At 40.2% G+C, this 20,230-nt stretch overlaps 1 protein-coding gene across 1 annotated transcript in view; it reads right to left on the bottom strand.

Annotated features, from left to right (window-relative positions):
• Window positions 1-19,434, bottom strand: part of pde4d (phosphodiesterase 4D, cAMP-specific) — a 1,329,084-nt gene extending 1,309,650 nt beyond the window's left edge. Inside the window, exon 1 of the mRNA XM_072571159.1 lies at window positions 19,362-19,434. The gene's annotated coding sequence lies outside the window, so the exon portion shown is untranslated. The remainder of the gene's footprint in view (window positions 1-19,361) is intronic.
• Window positions 19,435-20,230: the final 796 nt, after the last annotated feature.

The following is a 20,230-nucleotide window of genomic DNA, read 5'->3' as shown; positions in this document are numbered from 1 at the left end:
TCTTAGTTTGATTTTTCCAAAGCTTCCTAATGGCCTTTTAGTTTTATGAACATTTCTTCTAGTTACCTTCAACAGGAAGTAGCCTATAATACAGTCAGGTTAGTAACTATTACCAACCAACAAATTTACAGTTTTCCAATTAAGTCACTTTTGTGCTGGGCCCTCAATCCTGAGCATCAATTTATCCTTATCCTAAAAACAACCTTATAACTGTGATCTTTTTAAAAAGACCCTTCCCCTTTGCACCAAATTCATACCCTCTCTAAATTCCCCAAATTGTATACTCACCCAAGAAAAGGTCTCTCCTTCTTGTCCATACAAAGCTTACTGATCATGTACTTCCAACACACTGTCTCTTAAAGCAAGTTGAGATGACTCACATCAATTAAGTATCTTTTGTAATCAACATCTATTAAGGACCTATTCAGGTTTCAGGTGATTGGCTGATAACTATCCCTCAGTCAGCTGAATCAGCTACTTTATTGCCCTTCTCATGAGATGACTAAATTTTAAACTTTTAAAATGGAGAAAGAAAAGAAAGACTTACTACTTCTATTCGCATACTGCCTGCAAAGTCCCCAAAGAAGAAACTTACTCATGCAGCATCTCACTCTGAATGTGATCACACCTTCCTAAGTATGTAAAGCTCACTGTGGGGATATCATTAACAATCAGCTGTCGATATCGAGTAAGTATCCAATTATGTACCATATCATGGCTTAACATATCTGCTTAGGTCTTTCTGCCAAAGTTAAATGGGGCTCTATTCAGTTATCAGACCCGTCTGGTGCATCAAATATATGTTAATACATTTCCACACAAATAGAGTCATAGAGATATACAGCATAGTCCAACTTGTCCATGCCAACCAGATATTCCAATCTAATCTAGTCCCATTTGCCAGCACTTGGCCCATGTCCCTCTAAATCCTTCCTATTCATATACCGATCCAAATGCCTTCTAAATGTTAAAATTGTACTAACTTCCACCACTTCCTCTGGCAGCTCATTCCATACACGCAGCATTCTCTAGGTGAAAACATTGCCCCTTAGGAGCCTTTTATGTCTTTCCCCTCTCACCCTAAATCTATGCCTTCTAGTTCTGAACTCACCCACCACAGGGAAAGGACTATTTATTCTATCCATTCCCCTCATGACTTTATAAACCTCTATGAGGTGACCCCTCAGCCTCCGACACTCCAGGGAAAACAGTCCAAGCCTATTCAGTCTCTCCCTATAGCTCAAACCGTCCAACCATGGCAACATCCTTATAAATTTTTTCTGAACCATATCAAGTTTCATAACATCCTTCCAATAGGAAGGAGACCAGAATTGCATGCAATATTCCAACAGTGGCCTAATCAATGTCCTATACAGCTGCAACGTGACCTCCCAACTCCAATACTCAATACTCTGACCAATAAAGGAAAGCATACCAAATGCCTTCTTCACTTCTAAGGGCACTCCAAGTTCTCTTTGTTCAGCAACACTCCCAAGGACCTTACAATAAATGCATAAGTCCCACAAAGCTTTGCTTTCCCAAAATGCAGCACCTTGCTTTATCTAAATTAAACTCCATCTGCCACCCCTCAGCCCATTGGCCCATCTGATCAAGATCCCATTGTCCACTACACCTCCAATTTTGGTGTCATCTGCAAACTTACTAACTATATCTCGTGTGCTCACATCCAAATCATTTATGTAAATGACAAAAAGTAGGGGACCCAGCACCGATCCTTGTGGCACTCCACTGGTCACAGGCCTTCAGTCTGAAAAACAACCCTCCACCACCACCCTCTGTCTTCTACCTTTGAGCCAGATCTGTACTGAAATGGCTAGCTCTCCCTGTATTCCATGAGATCTAACCTTGCTAACCAGTTTCCCATAGGGAATCATGTTGAACACCTTACTGAAAGTCATATAAATCACGTCCACCACTCTTCCCTCATTAATCCTCTTTGTTACTTCTTCAAAAAACTCAATTAAGTTCGTGAGACATGATTTCTCACACACATGCTGACTATCCCTAATCAGTGCTTGCCTTTCCAAATACATGTACATCCTGTCCCTTAGGATTCCCTCCAACAACTTGCCCACCACTGCGTCAGGCTCACTGGTCTATAGTTCCCTGACTTGTCCTTACCACCTTTCTTTAATAGTGGTATCATGTTTGCTAACCTCCTGTCTTCCGGCACCTCACCTGTGACTATCGATGATACAAATATCTCAGTAAGAGGCCCAGCAATCACTTCCCTAGCTTCCCACAGAGTTCTAGGGTACACCTCATCAGGTCCTGGGGATTTATCCACCTTTACGCATTTCAAGTCTTCCAGCACTTCTTCCTCTGTAATACGGACATTTTTCAAGATGTCACCATCTGTTTCCCTCCATTCCATATCTTCCAAGTCCTTCTTCACAGTAAACACTGATGCAAAATACTCATTTAGTATATTCCCTTGTCATGCGGTTCCACACATAGGCTGCCTTTCTGATCTTTGAGGGACCCTATTGTCTCCCTCATTACCCTTTTGTCCTTAATGTGTTTGAAAAATCCTTTGGATTCTCCTTAACTCTATTTGCCAAAACTATCTCATGTCCCTTTTTTGCCCTCCTGATTTCCCTCTTAAGTACACTCCTACTGCCTTTATACTCTTCTAAGGATTCACTCGATCTATCCTGTCTATACCTTATATATGCTTTCTTCTCTTTCTGAACCAAACCTTCAATTTCTTTAGTCATCCAGCATTCTCTACGCCTACCAGGCTTTCCTTTCTCCCGACCAAAAATATACTGTCTCTGGACTCCTGATATCTCATTTCTGAAGGCTTCCCATTTTCCAGCCGTCCCTTTACCTGCAAACATCCTCCCCCAATCAGCTTTTGAAAGCTCTTGCCTAATACCATCAAAATTAGCCTTTCTCCAATTTGGAACTTCAGCTTTTAGGTCTGGTCTATCATTTCCATTATTATTGAAAAACTAATAGAATTATGGTCACTAGCACAAAGTGCTCCCCTTAACACTATGGCAGTCCCAGTCTATGTTTGCAAAGTTAAAATCCCCTACCATAACCATCCTATTATTCTTACAGATAACTGAAATCTCCTTACAAATTGTTTCTCAATTTCCCACTGACTCTTTGGGGGTCTATAAGACAATCCTAATAAGGTGATTGTCCCTTTCCTATTTCTCAGTTCCACTTAAATAACTTCCCTGGATGTACTTCAGGGAATATCCTCCCTAAGTACAGCTTTAACACCATCCTTAATCAAAAATGCCACTCCCCTTCCTCTCTTGCCACCCTTTCTATCCTACCCATAGCATTTGTATCCTGGAACATTAGGCTGCCAGTCCTGTCCATCCTTGAGCCATGTTTCTGTAATTGCTATGATATCCCAGTCTCATGTTCCTAACCATGTCTTGAGTTTGTCTGCCTTCCCTCTTGCATTGAAATAAATGCAGTTTAATTTATCGGTCATACCTTGTTCTCTACCTTGTCCCTGCCTGCTCTGATTGTTTAACTCACTTCTTTTCTCTACTGTACCAGTCTCAGATTAATCTCTTTCCTCACTATCTCCCTGGGTCCCCACCTGCCCCCCACCCGATCTTACTAGTTTAAATCCTCCTGAGCAGCTCGAACAAATCTCCTAGCCAGTATATTAGTCCCTTTCCAATTCCAATCCATCTTTGTACAAGTTGCTTCTATCCCCAAAGAGCTTCCGATGATCCAAAAATTTGAATCCTTCTCCTACACACCAGCTAATCATTTGGAACCCAACATACCCCTCAACACATTAGAGCCTGTCTTGATTTCAGAAACTTGACTGTTCGTGCTACATTCCATTGAGAATCTGTTACCCCCAACATTTTCCAAAACAGCATACTTGTTTGAAATGGAGACAGCCACAGAAGATTCCAGCACTATCTGCCTACCTCTCTTACCTTTCCTGGAGTTAACCCATCTATGTGACTGTATCTGACTTTTCTCCCTTCATATTACTACCATCCATCACAACCCCTAGCTCTTATAAATTCTTCACTGACTCTAACTGTCGCTCCAACTGATCCATTCGATATGATAGGATTTGCAACCAACGATATTTATTGCAGATATAATCCTCAGTAATACATAAACTCTCTTGAAACTCCCACATCCAACAACAAGAGCATATCACTCTACTAAAGGCCATTTTTGCTACTTTCAATCTACAGACACAGAAAATAACACTGTCTTATTCCTCTACAAAATACTGCTCCAGGCTAACTTAATACTTATGACTTATATTTTTAAAAATTTAATCAAGAGACAGATCTCCATAAAACATATAATCAAGAAAGAACCCATTCTACTCACTATTGTAACTTTACAGCAAGACTACACATAAAACTATTCACTTCTCTGATTCTCTGTGCTGTGACATCTCCCAAACAGGTTCCTCCAAGGTCAGTTGTGAATTTTGCTGTTTGGTAAGTTTTCCTAGTCACACTCCGATATCCAGCAATACATGAATTCAAAGAGCAAAGGCAGTAACTGCGCAGATTCACTGCTGTGTCAGTTAGCAGTGTGGGTTTCTTAAAATTACACAATACAAAGTTATAGACAACAGGTTTATCTTTTGGACCGCTGCTCCTTTATCAGGTGGATGTGGAACATAAGACCATAAGACATAGAATTTGCAACAAAAGATTACAGTGTCATGCAACTGAAATGATATATTGAACAAACCTGGATTGTTATTAACTGTTTCACCTTTTAATATGTAAATCCCAGAATTTCTTTTAAGTTACCTTCTCAAGGTAACTTAAGGTTTTGTAACAAAAGGAAACATCTGATCTCAGACAAAGCATTAAAGATGTGAGTTTAGAGACTGTCTGTAACCCAATCTTGATTCAAACTGCTTATATTTCCAAAGTGGAATTTACAAAATATTACATGTATTGACTGCTTGCATCGATTGCCTGCAGATTGTGCATTTTTTGAGAAAAATAGGTTGTATCTGTAAATAGAATTCTGCAAATACAAATTCACCCCATAGACATATGTGTGTGCATGTGCATAAGAGAGAGAGAGAGGGAGTGAGTGTGTGCATGTGAGTGCCTGTGAGAGAGAGTGTGTTTGCTTGTGTGAAAGCTTGGTAAAATGTGTCGGTGGGTGTGATGGAGTATAACTCTGTGAGAAGGTGGTTGTGAGTGTGGGCGGTGTATGTGTGTGTATAAGCAAGAGCATGTGTATGAGAGAGGGTCTACATGAATGTGTGAGTGTACAAGACTGTGTGTTGTGCGTGAGTGTGTATAGTGCAGTGGGGTCATCTGTCATGTGACATGAACCCAAGGTCCCAGCTGAGGCCATCCCCTTGGGTACTGAACTTGGCTATCACTCTGCATTGTTGCCTATCCTGAAGTCCGCCTTGGAGGATGGTCAGCAGGAGATCCGAGGCTGAATGTCCCTGACCGCTGAAGGGTTCCCTGACTGGGAGAGGAGAGGAACATGCAGACCATTTTTCATATACACACACACACACACACACACACACACCCTCTTACAGGCTTATAATCCATCACACACACAGACACACACACATATACACACACAAAACACACATTTACACACACACACAAACACACACACTTTACCAAGCTTTCACACATGCACTCACATGTACACACTTACTCTCTCTCTCTTGTGCACATGCACACACGTAAGTCTATGGGGTGAAATTGTATTTGCTGAGTTATATTTGCAGATAGATCCTATTTTGCTCAAAACATGCACAATCTGCAGGCAGTCATTGGAGACAGTCAGTGTAGGCAGTTAATCCATGTAATATTTTGTAAATTCCACTTTGGAAATATAACCAGTCTGACTCCAGATTGGGATACAGACAGACTCTAACCTCACACCTTTAATGTATTGCCTGAGCTAAGATATAATTTCAGTGGGATGTCAAAATCCTCAGTGCAGTTTCAATGGTTGCAAAGAGCTGCAAATGAAAATATCAACTATAGATTTAAATAATTTTCTCTATTTAAAAAAATTTCCATTTGGAAAAATTTGATTTAGTTCTTACTTATGAAATGCTTCTGCCTGAAACATGATGGATTACAGATGACGGGCTTATGCCCGAAATGTCGATTCTCCTGCTCATCGGATGCTGCCTGACCTGCTGTGCTTTTCCAGTGTCACACTCTCGACACCAACTTCTTACTTAATACTGTGTCATTGGAATAAACAGCATAGCTCAAATTTACTTTGAAATTATCCCTGGCTCCTGCTTCATCTTCGGGAAGACGTCCCGTCACCTGATGTGATCCAGTTCAGCTTTAACATTGATGGATACCTTGGGATTCATCTACAAAATGAACACTTCTGTAGCAGCGTGAGAAATTTAATCAGCATTTCCACAGACAATGTGCACCTTTTGCAGAGATTGGTGCAAACATTTTGAATATGATGTGAAGGTGCCGGTGTTGGACTGGGGTTGACAAACTTAAAAATCACACAACACCAGGTTATAGTTCAACAGGTTTATTTGGAAGTACGAGCTTTCAGAGCAATGCTCCTTCATCAGGTAACTAGTGAGGCAGGATCATAGACACAGAATTGAAAGCAGAGGATCACAGAGTCATGCAATTAAAATTATATATTGAACAAACCTAGAATTCCACTGCCCTGTGGCTGAAACTCTTCGTCCCACTCCACCAAGGACATGCAAGTCTTCTCCATCGCCAAACCATAACCACCCAACGCCTGGAGGAAGAACACCTCATCTTCCACCTTGGGACCCTCCAACCACACAGGATCAATGTGGATTTCACCAGGTTCCCCAGTTCCTCTCCCCCCCACCTTACCGCAGTACCAACCTTTTGAATGTTCCTACCTGTCCATCTTCCTTCCCACCTGTCTACTCCACCCTCATCTCCAACCTATCACTTTCACTCCCACCTTCATCTACCTATCACTTTTCCAGGTCCAGCCCCAGACCTCCCCTCCCATTTATCTCTCAGCCCCTTTAGCCCATAAGCCTCATTCCTGGTGAAGGGCTTACGCCTGAAACGTTGACACTTATTGGATGCTGTCTGACCTGCTGTGCTTTTCTAGCACCATACTCTTCGACTCTGATTTCCAGCATCTGCAGTCCTCACTTTCTCCTTATGATTCTGCCCCACTAGTTACCTGATGAAGAAGCAGTGCTCTGAAAGCTAGTCTTTCCAAATAAACCTGTTGGGCCGTAACCTGGTGTTGTGTGATTTTTAACTTCATTTTAAATAAAGCAGGAATTGGCTATCTTCTAATCTAATGGGATACTGTGGATCAAAAGAAACTAATGCATCAATTACCTCATTAGCCATTTCTGTTTAAACCCCAGAATGAAGTCCATTAGGACCCAGGCACTTGTCAGCCTCCAACTCCAATATTTTGTGCAGTATCACCTCTCTGGTGACTGATTTTTCTGAATTCTTTCCTCCTTTCCATTTCCCAATATCTTGCTGCTCCTGATCTATTCCTTGTATACTCCAAAGTGAAGACTAATGTAAAATACCTGTTCATTTCATTACCATTTCCTTATTTTCCATTGTTCACTGTCCAGTATCACTTCCTATAAGAACAATGCACACTTGATTACCTCTTTACTCCTTAAATATTTATGGAAAATCTAACAATCTGTTTTTATATTTCTAGATATTTTTCTCTCAGACTCTCAGTTTTTTGCTTCTAATGAGGGCGCTCCTTCCCTAACAGTACTCTGGGTGTAGCTACAGTATTTCAAGAAGGCAGCACACACCATCTTCTCAAGGGCAATTGGGAGGGGTAATAAATGTTGGCCCAGCCATTGATGCTCATATCCTGTGACTGAGTAAAAAAGGTCTACCTCTCCCTGAGTGCCATGATGTTTCAAGTGTTGGTGATGCTGCCAAATACCATGCAAGTGACTACATGCAAGGAGAATCTGTGATAGCTGGCAAACATTTGCCCGAAACGTCGATTTCGAAGCTACTTGGATGCTGCCTGAACTGCTGTGCTCTTCCAGCACCACCAATCCAGAATTTGGTTTCCAGCATCTGCAGTCATTGTTTTTACCCTGGCAAACATGAACCTGCTGACCCAGGCCAATTGTTTTCAGACTGCCACATTAATTGGAGAAAAGTTTTGCCTTGGCCATCTCACTCCTTACTAAAGAGCAGTAAAGTGCTGTCCAACTATTGGCTTCGAGGTAAATGTAAGTCGACTTGAGACAGAAGATTGAGAAAGGACAAATGGAATTGAGGGCACTTCACAAGGTGTTCCCACTTTTCAACTTTGACCTCTCCATCTATCTCTAGACAGAGCTGCAAATGATGCTTCCTGTTCTCTCAACTTGGAGAATGTTCCCCTGAGTCCCAAAGCCAAAAGACTGCTGGCCATGAGTGTCTTAACCATCAGAGCATGAAAATGAGCAAGCTGCCTCATGTTTTATTGAAGCCACATGTAGTCACTCTATGTATGAGTGATAGAAATGGAAGAGGAAGATGTTTAGTTGCCAAAGACTTTGGGTGTTTGCAACTATATCAATATTATTATGTCTGTAGAAACTTTAATGAATAGGGACATTTTTTTTAAAATTTCCATTGCCTGGCTATCTACATTGTTGCTTCCCAAATTCCAAATAGACTTTAGTCTTCAGATATAACTCCAGTGTAGATAAGTGAAGACTAAGCATTTGATGGAAGAATCCACAACTGCGGACATGAATTGTGTCATTGTGCAAATGAAAGGTAGGGCCAGAGGGTTCAACATTGTTGTGCCAGAAGGTTTCATTCACTCAGTTTACTGAGCCTTGCCAAAATGAAGCCAACACTGACTTCTCTGGCTGCCAGGCTCCTCCTCCTTCTCCTTCTCTTCCTCATTGAGCACAGAGTGTCATCAGCTTCCTCCAGCTTCACTCCTCTCTGTTTTGCTACATTGTACAAGGAACAGGAGACTTCAGCCAGGCTGGACACCCCTGGTAGTGCATGCTGAAAGGCATTCCCGGATTGGCTCAGGCACCTGTTGCAACTTCAGCAACCAATCGGTTTTCTTATCAATTGCCATGGTGGCTCCTGTTGCATCTTTCCTTTACATCAACATGAAAGCCCCTCTCAAGTATCATCAGCTGCATCCTCAGATGGTGGGTTCATGCCTACCCAGAGTTTTGAGTCATAGTGGTCCTTCCACCATTTTGAAGGTGAGGGCTGGTTAAGTTGAGGTTGTAATGACTGGATTATCCCCAAGCAGAAATTTCCTTTTTGCAGGAAATGCTAAAATCCTGACTTATGGCCATGTATGGAATGACACAGACAGAATCCATCTCAACAATGCTTACATGCTGCAGCACGTACACTTCAACAACAATGAAACCGGGGATTGCAAGTTCATCTGCTTCAAACCTTGATTGTGGGCTCATGCCAACATTTCCAGTATCTGTGCCACTCAGTTTTTATGTCATTTTCTGCCTTTTTAGCCTTAACATAGGCTTCTGATAGTTAAAATGCCCTTTTAGATTCCCTAAATATGCTCTGAATATCTATCCTGTGAATTTGACTGTCGCTTTTTTGATATCCCTGCCCATTAAATTTGATTTCTTCTTCCTCCATATTTAATATTCTTGTTAGAGCAATCTGGATCTGTCCTGCTGTCGGATCATATGTAAACTCAGATTATCAGGACAATCTAATTTGTATAAAGCTTTGCAAATTTTGTTATCCTTCTAATTTGAATATGGTACATATTTGACCATGGAGTTCAGGCAGCATCCGAGGAGCAGGAAAATCGATGTTTCAGGCAAAAGCTCTTCATCAGGAATAGAGGCAGGTGCCTGCAGAGTGGAGAGAGAAATGAGAGGGGGGAGGGGTAGGGGGGGAGAAAATAACATAGAGTAGTTGCAATGGGAGAGGGATGCCCTGAGATTCTTGTAGAGAGAGGAGGAAAACCTCTTCAAGGCAGGCATCCTTGCAAGAGGATTCGCAGTAGGGTTAAAATCAATGAGGTAAAAACAATGACTGCAGATGCTGGAAACCAGAAACCAGATGCTGCCTGAACTGCTGTGCTTTTCTAGCACCACTCTAATCCAGAATCTGGTTTCCAGCATCTGCAGTCATTGTTTTTACCTCATTGATTTTAACCCTACTGCGAATCCTCTTGCAAGGATGCCTGCCTTGAAGAAGTTTTCCTCCTCTGTCTACAAGAATCTCAGGGAGTCCCTCTCCCACTGCAACTCCCAGGTCATTTCCTCTGCCCTGAAGCTACTTACGCTGTTTTCTCCCCACCCCCACCCTCCTCTCATTTATCTCTCCACCCTTCAGGCACTCTGCCTCTATTCCTGATGAAGGGCTTTTGCCCAAAGCGTCGATTTTCCTGCTCCTCGGATGCTGTCTGTTTCCAGCACCACTCTAATCCAGAATCTGGTTTCCAGCATCTGCAGTCATTGTTCTTACCAACATATTTGACCATATTTGTATGGTACAATTTTTTTAGCACTTTAATCGGTTAGTTCTGACTGAAAACAAAAATTGGTTGCTATGTCTCTGCATCCACCTTCTCATCCAATTCCCACTCCCCTGAGCCTTTTAACATCTCCAAATCTTTAAGCATCCCACTGTTTTCTTGGCCCTACAGAAAAGTTTCACTCATCTCTGTACACCTGAGTTGTCCCTTCACTCCCACCTCTCAAAATCTTTTAACCTCTCATATGCTCTGTCTGGCTTTAAAACTTACTCTTTTTTTAAAAAGTTAGTTGGCCCCACACACACTCCACAATCAAATTAGTAAGAGTGAAAAGGATGACTATTTTAACATTCAAAAGCTGTTTCAAGGAAGATATAGATTTTTACACGATAAACTAATTTGTTTTGTGGATTTTTTGGAAATTATTATGCAGGCTGCTTGCATGAACTCTTATTGCCATCTCACAAAAGATGAGCAAATCTCTTCTGGGCAAAAGTGAGGACTGTAGATGCTGGAGATTAGAGTTGAGAGTGTTGTGCTGAAAAAGCACAGCAGGTCAGGCAGCATTCTAGGAGCAGGAGAGTTGACGCTTTGGGCAAAAGCCCTTCATCAGAAATGATGAAGGGCTTTTGCCCAAAACGTTGACTCTCCAGCTCCTCGGATGCTGCCTGATCTGCTGTGCTTTTTCAGCACCACACTCTGCAAATCTCTTCTGCTGACATCACAAATCTACATTGCTCTAAGTATTGATCTTCTGACCTTGGAAGTTGCGGAAAAGTTACACCTGCACTCATGACATTGTTTTTCTAATCATAAACGTTCAGAGATAAATATAAAATAGCCTCAATTCATCCATTTGCATCATCTCAGGATTTATGTAGTCTCTTTAATAGGATTTATGTAGTCTCTTTAATGTCTGTAATCAGTCTGTTTTGTTTGGAAAGATGCGTTCATTTCTTTCCTTTGGAGTAAGCATTCCAATTAAATAGTTCAGCAGCAGCTTTTATGAGTTTAATAATAACAAATCTTATTTATTCTCACACACTTACCCTGAAATAAAGCATACTGAATCTGAAGCTAGTTAGCAGCATTGCTGATATTCGTGTCTTCAAGTATTTAGACAGACAGATTGTCATCTGACATTATATTATTTCTTTATAGGAAACACAGAACTAAGCATTTTTAAAAAGTGCAAGAAGTAACAGAATCAGCTATTGCTCAGGCGAAGTTTTTAAAAGAGCAATGACCCATTGCCAGCTTTGAATTAATCTGACAGATCTATTTCACTCCTTCTTCAACTTGAAGCTGTGGAAGAATTCCATGCAGGTATTCACTCCATTTGCTGTAAGATCAGAAGCAAGAGGTGTAGGAGTAGGCTGATCAACACCACAAGCCTGCTCCACCATTCAATAGGATCATGATTGATCCAACATTCCTTACATTCATATTCCTGCCTTTTCCCAAGAATCCTTGTTTCCCCTACTGATCCAAAATCTATCTCAGCCTTAAATACACACAAGGACTCTGTCCCCACAGCTCTCTGTGGCAAGGATTTCCAAATACTCAACCCTCAGAGAGAACAAATTTTTCCCTCTTTCAGCCTTAAATTGATGCCCCTTAGTTCTGAGACAATGCTGTCTGGTTCTAGACTCTCCCATTACAATAAACATCGTATGCTATGTTATTTGGTTTTACGAAAAGCAGACTGAAGCACTGGAACATTTCACTAAGATCTTACTATCTCTACGAACAGTATAAGCGAATTCCATTGCACTGTAAATTTTCACAATCATTAAAGTTGTCATTCATTGTCCCTGAGAGTATAGGTACTCCTGTTCAACAACAGTGCTGTGAGGTTCCAGGATTTTAATGCAGCAAACAGCTAATCAGCAATGAAGTGGATAAGATGTCACATGACTTTGAGGGGACAATCAGTAGTGTTGCACGAGTGACAATTAAACATGGCACTTAATCGAATAACTAAAAACTAAAGTTACCAACGTCTTCTCATTGATATTATTTGATGATATTTTCATTTTCAAAAATTCTTTAATGGGAATTGGACATCAACTGCCTATCTCTAGTTGCCCTAATAATGGCACAACCCCAATTGCAGTCCATTTGTTGTCGGTGCACCCATAGCAGTGAATTCCTTGATTTTGACCCACAATAGTAAAGGAACAGCAATATGTTTCCAAGTCAGGATGGTTGTGACTTGGAGGGGAATTTGCAGGTGGTGCCTTTATCCTTTAAGATGTTTGAGGATACTGTCAAAGGAATCTTGGTGAGTTGCTGCAGAGCATTTGTAGATTGTGCAGACTGCTGCCACTGCACATCTGAGGTAGGGCGTGTGAATGTTTAGCGTGGTGAATGGGTGCCAAACAGGTATGGTGTTGTGGAGGTTCTTAAATGTTGTTTGGTCCACACACAATTCATTACTCTCCCAACTTGAGCTTTGTAAACATTGGACAAGCTTTGGGATGAGATGAGTTACACATCTCAGAATTCCCATCCTCTGGCCTTAACCACAGAATGTATATAGCTAGTCCAGTTCAGGTTCTGGTCAATGGTAACTGGCAGCATGTTGATTGTTGAGAACTCAGTGATGACACTGCCAATGAATGTCAAAGTCAGCTCTTTGTTGGCAATGGCCATTACATGGCACTTGTGTATTATGGATGTTAAACTGAGTGAGATTATATTGTACTTTCTCTCCTGCTCAGAATCTATTGAAACAAGTAATACAGAATTTGTTCTGGCAGAACTCACTTTTGTATTGAACATCTTTTCCTTTGACTCCTCTCTCTTATGCAAATAAAATATTTTGTTAAATTTCTAAAAGACTTTGCTAAGTATCTGTCTGGGTCTATATAGGAAATGTTATAAGAACATATATAGCTACCTTTCATGGGATGCATAGGCTGCTTTATCTTGACTTTTTTAAACTGCATTGGTGACAGTAAGAATATGAGAAATGGGAGCAGGAGTATCCTGGTGGGTGCCTAGAATGTGTTGCCAGCTTGGATTTGGCAGTGGAGGAGTCCCAGGACTTGCATGTCCTTGGCACAGTGGGAGAGGGAATTGAAGTGTTCAGCCACAGGACAGTGGGGTTGTTTGGTGCAAGTGTCCCAGAGATGTTCCCTGAAATGTTCCATGAGTTGGCGTCCTGTCTCCCCAATATAGAGGAAACCACATCAAGAGCAACAGACAGTAAATGAGTTATTTGGATGTGCAGGAGAATCTCTGCCAAATCCAAGCCACCCAACGCCTGGAGGAAGAATGCCTCATCTTCCACCTTAGGACCCTTCAATCACAAAATCAATGTTGACTTCACCAGTTTCGTCATCTCTCCTCCCCCCCACCTCATTGCAGATCCAACCCTGCACCTCAGCACTCCTTCTTGAGCTGTCCTACCCGTTTATCTTCCTTCTCACTGATCTGCTTCATCTTCCCCATTGACCTATCACTATCACCCCTTACCTGCATCTACCTATTGCTTTCCCAGCTTCATCCCTTCCAGCCCCACCCCCTCCCTCACCTCTCCACCTTCCCCACCTCCCCCCCCCCGCAATTTTACATGGTAAACTCTTGTGTGATACATTGTTGAAAGTCTTCACAAAGTCCAAATAAACCACATCCCCCTCAACAACTGTACTAGTTACATCCTTGAAGAATTCCAGTAGGTTTCTCAAGCATGATTTCTTTTTCATTAATCCATGCTGACTGTGTCTAATCCTGCCATTGTTTTCCAAATGCTCAGTTATTAAATCTTAGATAATGGGCTCCAGCACTTTTCCCACGATGACATCAGGCTTTTATTCCCAGTTTTCTCTCTACCTCCCGTTAAATGTTGATTGTACTGTACAATGTAATTATAACGGATGCTAATGTAACCAATATTGTTGACTATTAAATTTGCCTTTCAGATCTGAGATGTTGGCCAGCCAGCAATGCCCACATCCCAGAAAATGAATAAATAAATAAAGAGGTAACTACTGAATAACTAGTGAATGTTCTAACCTTGTATATATGTAATGAAAATGCATTAGCTGTGACCTTACCAACCTGTGGAATATGTGTTTAGAGGGATTTTTTTTGCATACTCACATTTATTTTGAAAAAAAACTTTTTTTTTAAATTAAGGTGTGCTTCTTATCTTGTGCCAATTTAAATATTAGGTGGTCTAGGAAATTACTTTTTTTCCGTGTTGTAGTTTTAGCTTTAAAGGTTGGTCAATAGTTGAGAATATTGATGAATCTTTCCAATTATGCCTTGCTGTGAGTCCAAACACACCATACGCCAACTCAAATACATATGGTATTGTCATCCTATATCGCTTCATAAATGAGTTTGTGAAAGTCAAAAGGAAAAACTCAAAATCAAGAAATATCCTCCAGAAGTTATGTAGAATGCCTTGAGAAAATCTTAAGAAGAACATGCAAAACAAAAATTTGACAGAGGACCAGGTTCAAAGGAACAATGCTGGTAACATAATATGAATGACCAATTGGGTGTACTTGTCTGACAAAGCTATGGTTGTCAAGTAAAATATAGTACAAAATCCAAGAGGTTTTGTTAAAATTGCTCATGGCTCAGGTCCTCACACAGAGATTATTACTTTTCTGTCTGCCTTTCAATTTAGATTTAAGCTGCTTATACTCCTTCAGTAGAAACTCTTTCTTAGCACAACCTACGTCAATTGTATCTATATGAAAAACTGGATCCTTTCACAACCCACTCCAAGTTCCTCCCCATCTCCAAGTAGATGAACTTTCACCCTGGCACAGGTCAAGCAACACAGCCTTTGGACTTCATTGAGAGAACGGTCTCTATCCTCCTAACTGTGTTTGATGTTCTAATACTGTATTTCTTTAACAACCCCAGATTGAATGGTCCTTTCATCACAGTGCTGCAATCATTGCTGTCAAACACAAAACTACAAGAATATTAAATCTATTGGACAAATGCAAGGGTTGAAGCTCCTTCACTTTTGCATTCTCCATGTCTATGCCTGCGAACTTACGGTGACACCTATCTGACAAGGATTATGAAACAAATCTGAAGAACCTAATATAAGGGATTCAACTGTCTCCTGCAGCAAAGTATCCAGGTAACATCCACCTTCCTCAAGCATCGCCATGTCTGAAACTTAGATTCTCATTTATCAGCTCTGAGCTGAAGGTCCACAAGCTGCAAATACTTATTGCAAATGTAACCACTATGGATCTCACAGTACCCCCTAATTGTAACAACTGAAACATATCACTGCTCTCTTATCTCCTATTGACCTCCCTCTGACTACTGCTGCCATTCTTCTATGCTCCCTGGTGGTTCCATTTTATTCTGGTATTGGTGCCACTTCCTGTTTCAAATTCTCACCCTTGGCCTACTTTAAATTCTCTATGTTCATTTCTGAGTGAGACTGTCAACTGCAATCTACTTTAAACCCATTGGAAGGAAATGAAATTAAAGGCCCTGTACATGAATACACACTAATTCACTAAAAAGGGATGAATAGATGACACATATAGACTTAATTACATATGGTTGATAGCTATTTCAGAGAAACAGTTGGAAGAGGACAAATGCTGAGAACATAATATTCAAGACTATGTTTTGTAGCCATGTGGGCTTCAATGGCTGGGCCAGAATTTATTGGTCTGCCTTATTTGTCCTTGAGAAGGTGGTAGTGAGCTGTGTTCCTGAATCTCTCAGCAACAGTGAAGGAACAGTGATATATTTCCAAGTCAGGATGGTGAGTGGCTTAAAGGTGTTGATGTTCCTATATATCTGCTGTCTTTGCCCTTCCAGATGGACGTGGTTGTGTGTTTGGAAGGTGATGTGTAAGGAACCTTGGTGAATTTCTGCAGCAGATTTCAAGTGTCAGTGGTGGATAGAGTGGGTAGGGTAGAACACAGAAAAGGAGTAGATTTACTGCATAGATTAGATTAGATTCCCTACAGTATGGAATACAGTACAGTATAGGAGCAGCAGTGAGACTGCTCTCTTCACCTATTAACCATTTGCCTGATTAATCAATATTTTAAGTGTCTAAATGCCTTTAATGTTAAGAAGAAACAAATGGTGGCTATTAGTTGACTGAGCACATACATATGGTGAGCATCTGTTAACACTGAGTGTGAAATGGGAGGGCTAAGCCTGAGAAAGTCACAAAACTCTCCATAAAGACAATATATATGTATCTTCATTTGAATCTCCCAAGTAGGTTGAATTCTTTTGACATTGCAAATTGAATCACATATAACATTTGGGAAGTGTTGTTACAGTTGTACTGAGTTTGGTTAGATTACATTTAGTGTACTATGCCACAGTTTTGGTTTTCTGACTTAAAATAGAATACAATTGCTTAAGAAGCTGTTCAGAGAAGATTGATTTGATGAATTGCTGGGAGGAAGGGTTAGCCTATGAGGAAAGGTTGTGCAATATTAGGACGATACCTATTAGAGCTTAGAAAGATGAGAGAATATTTTATTGAAACATTATAGAATCCTAAGAAAATTTGTCTGGTGTATGCTGAGAGGAAGTTTCTCCTTGTGAAGTAGTCTAGCTTTAGGGACCAAGTTTAAAAATTGGTGGTCTCCCATTTAAGATTGAGATGGTCAGAATGGTTTCTCTCATTGTGTTGTTTAGTCTGTAGAATTTTCTTCACAGAGAGCAGTGGAGGTTAAGTCAATAAATATATTCAAAGTGGAGTTAGCCAGATTGTGGTTGACAAAAGGGTTTGGGAGATGATTGGAAACTAGAGGTGAAGCCACAATTCAGATCAGCATACTCTGACTGAATGGCAGAGTCTACCTGAGAGGCCAAGTGGCCTAATCTTAGATCCCATAACAATCTTGGCGATAATTTTACAATATTTTTTCCCACATTGCTTCTTGTTCAGGCTTTATTCCATTGTCCTATTTTTATCATTCTGTCACATCAGATCTGACATTGCAACCTTTCATATCGGGGCTTCCAACATTGGAAAGACTAAACATTGATTCCTTTGCTCAGTTCAATTCACAAAGATGATCCTGAGCTTACACTCACTTGTTGATTTGATTTTCTGTTCAACACCTACTCTGGCCTTTCTAACATGGGCATCCCAGCCTACTTCAATGAAGTTTAATATAAACTCAAGGAATAGCACCTCATCTTTGTTAGGATAATTGACTACCATCTAGACTTAACGTCAAGTTCCACAATTTCAGATCATAAATCCTACTTAAACAGTAGCTGTCAATAATGATTAAGCTGTTGCTATTCACACCTCCTCTAGATGCATCTTAGCTTTTCTATTTGTTCTCCATTATTCTCTATTTCTCTCTTTGTTCCATTGTTATTCCCCTTTTCCTTCCAAAATCTTTCCTTTTGTCACTTAATGAATCCTGCCTCGTCTTCTATTTTCTTCCACACCTCCATCAATACACTATTATTTTGCTGTCTGGCCATGCTTGCTTACATTTTCTAGTTCTGATCAAAAGTCACCAGCCTGCAACATTAATCGTTTCATTCTCCACAGAAATTCCCCAACCAGGTGACGATGGTAGATTTCCTTCCTTGTGAACCTGATAGGTTTTTTTTCTGGCAATTGACAATGATTTTCCTGGTCATCAGTGGATGCTTTATTCCAGATTTGTTTTATTGAGTTCAGATTCTAACTCTGCAGTTGGATTTGAACCTGGGTCCACAGAATATTAGTTGAATTCTGGATTAATAGAATCCAGGCCACTGCCTTCCCTTAATTTTGTTATATATTTTGCTGAATATTAATATCGTTAAATTGAAACAATGAAAGCAAGTGTGGTACTGGAAAAACTCAGCCGGTCAGGCAACATCTGTGGAGCAGGAGAATCGATGTTTTGAGCATAAGATCTTCATCAGAAATTCCTGACCGGCTGTGTTTTTCCAGCATCACACTTATTGACTTCGAAACAAAGTAAACCTAGTCTGTTTTATACTTTCATTTAAAAAAGCTATCAGGCTATATGTATGGTTCAAGCTGAGCTGACCTATTTTATAAAATAATTTGTACAGTGTATTTTCACTGACCGTTTTCTTTATCTTCTGAATTAGCAGGGAAACATTTTGCCTGCCATTTCTTGAAATGTATTATGCAAAACACAAACTGGTGCTGAATGACAAGAGCAATAAATTATTTTCCATAATTCTAACACTGCAACAAACAAAATAATTCAAACCTTACTATGTTTCCATGTGAGTGTTGAAAGGGTAAAAAGGGTAAAAAAAAATCCCGGAGTTTCCAAAACCTCAGATGTAGAAGAAACAATACATTGCATAAACTTTTTAAGTAGTATTTCAGATTGAATTTTCATCAGGCTGGAAAAAAAATGAAAATCACTTCAACCAGCTAAGACCCAGAGATAATTTTCTGTTGGAAGTTAATCAGTAGATTCATGCCAAATCTAATGATTCATTATGCGCTCTTGCAACGTAGTGGGCAACATTTTATTTTCAATAGAATGAGTGGAAAATTACAGAGGCAGGTTGCTAAAGTGTCATTAACCAAGTGGTGTAAGATCTAATGGGAATATATAAAAGACAAGTCAGCAATGAACAGTTCAAAGTTCAAGGGAAGACACCTTAAAGGTGTTGTATTGTGGAATGTAAATTAGATTTCGAATCTAATAACTTGTAAATTTCAATTACTAGTTTGAATTGTAAAATGCTACATCAGTATTATAAGAAACAACATACACAATGCTTTTTCAGTAATAATTTTAAGTTTCATTATTATAACATCAGTCCATTATTGAATCAGCGTAGGTGAGACACCCACTCAATGTTTTGAACATGCCTAAACACAAACACAGAGTGCATGATAAATTAATGTACTTTCACTTAAGTGTGATTCCTGAATGAGAAAAGTAACAACTTACTGCTTTCTGCCCAAGGGAGCTGCTGTCATCAATCGAGTTAGAACAGAAAATCCAAAGCTGTGGTACCGAAAACTAATAAAGAGTAAATAAGCAAGAAGCCAGACTCTGTCAGGCCTCTGGGCTGCCTTCAACTATGAGAAATTCATGCTCATACACGCTTGCCTAGATTTTAGGAACCTAGTTAAGATTCCAGCCAATCACTGTATTTCATATAACACGTCTAACTGGCTGTGTCAAGCTCAGAAAGCTGCTATGGAAATAATGCCCAGAGAGATTTCACCTAACTCATTTTTTTTCATTGTGCATAGTGGTGAAACCTGAACACTTCCTTTGTTATACTTACTTGTATTTTAAAAGGCACAGTGCCTTTGTCACTAATTGTAATCTTTGTATGTTTGTTGGACATTTTCCAACATAATAGACCGTGCCCCATCCAAACAATCTATTAGACAAATTATGTAATGAAACACCCTCTTTCAAAATAATGTTGACATGAGCCTGCTCCAACTTCTATGTTGAACAACATCTGTCAGGTTAATATCACCCAATTCTGGTCCACTTTTGATAGTGTTGCTTACTCCCATGTTTTTGGTCTAAACCACAGTTACAATATAGCTGAGATTTCAATCTCATTGTCTAGTCATGGTGTTGCGTGAAAGATTGTAGAACCAAAGCAGGCATTCCAAACCCAGTCTCCTCATGAGATCTACAACATCTCAAAAAATACATTGCAAACCTGAGCGCCATGCAAAAAGGCCAAAATCCTGGAAGCATAAATGAGGGAGTTGGATGTGCATTTTGGAAAGTACAGAAGCTTGCAGGTCAGGCTTTCTTGAATATGCAAACACTCAGTATCACGGGTTGAAATT

This window comes from Chiloscyllium punctatum, chromosome 1 (assembly GCF_047496795.1).
Source record: "Chiloscyllium punctatum isolate Juve2018m chromosome 1, sChiPun1.3, whole genome shotgun sequence".
NCBI classification, from domain to species: Eukaryota; Metazoa; Chordata; class Chondrichthyes; order Orectolobiformes; family Hemiscylliidae; genus Chiloscyllium; species Chiloscyllium punctatum.
Note: the sequence above shows the minus strand (reverse complement) of the source record. Positions and strands in the feature narration are given on the sequence as shown.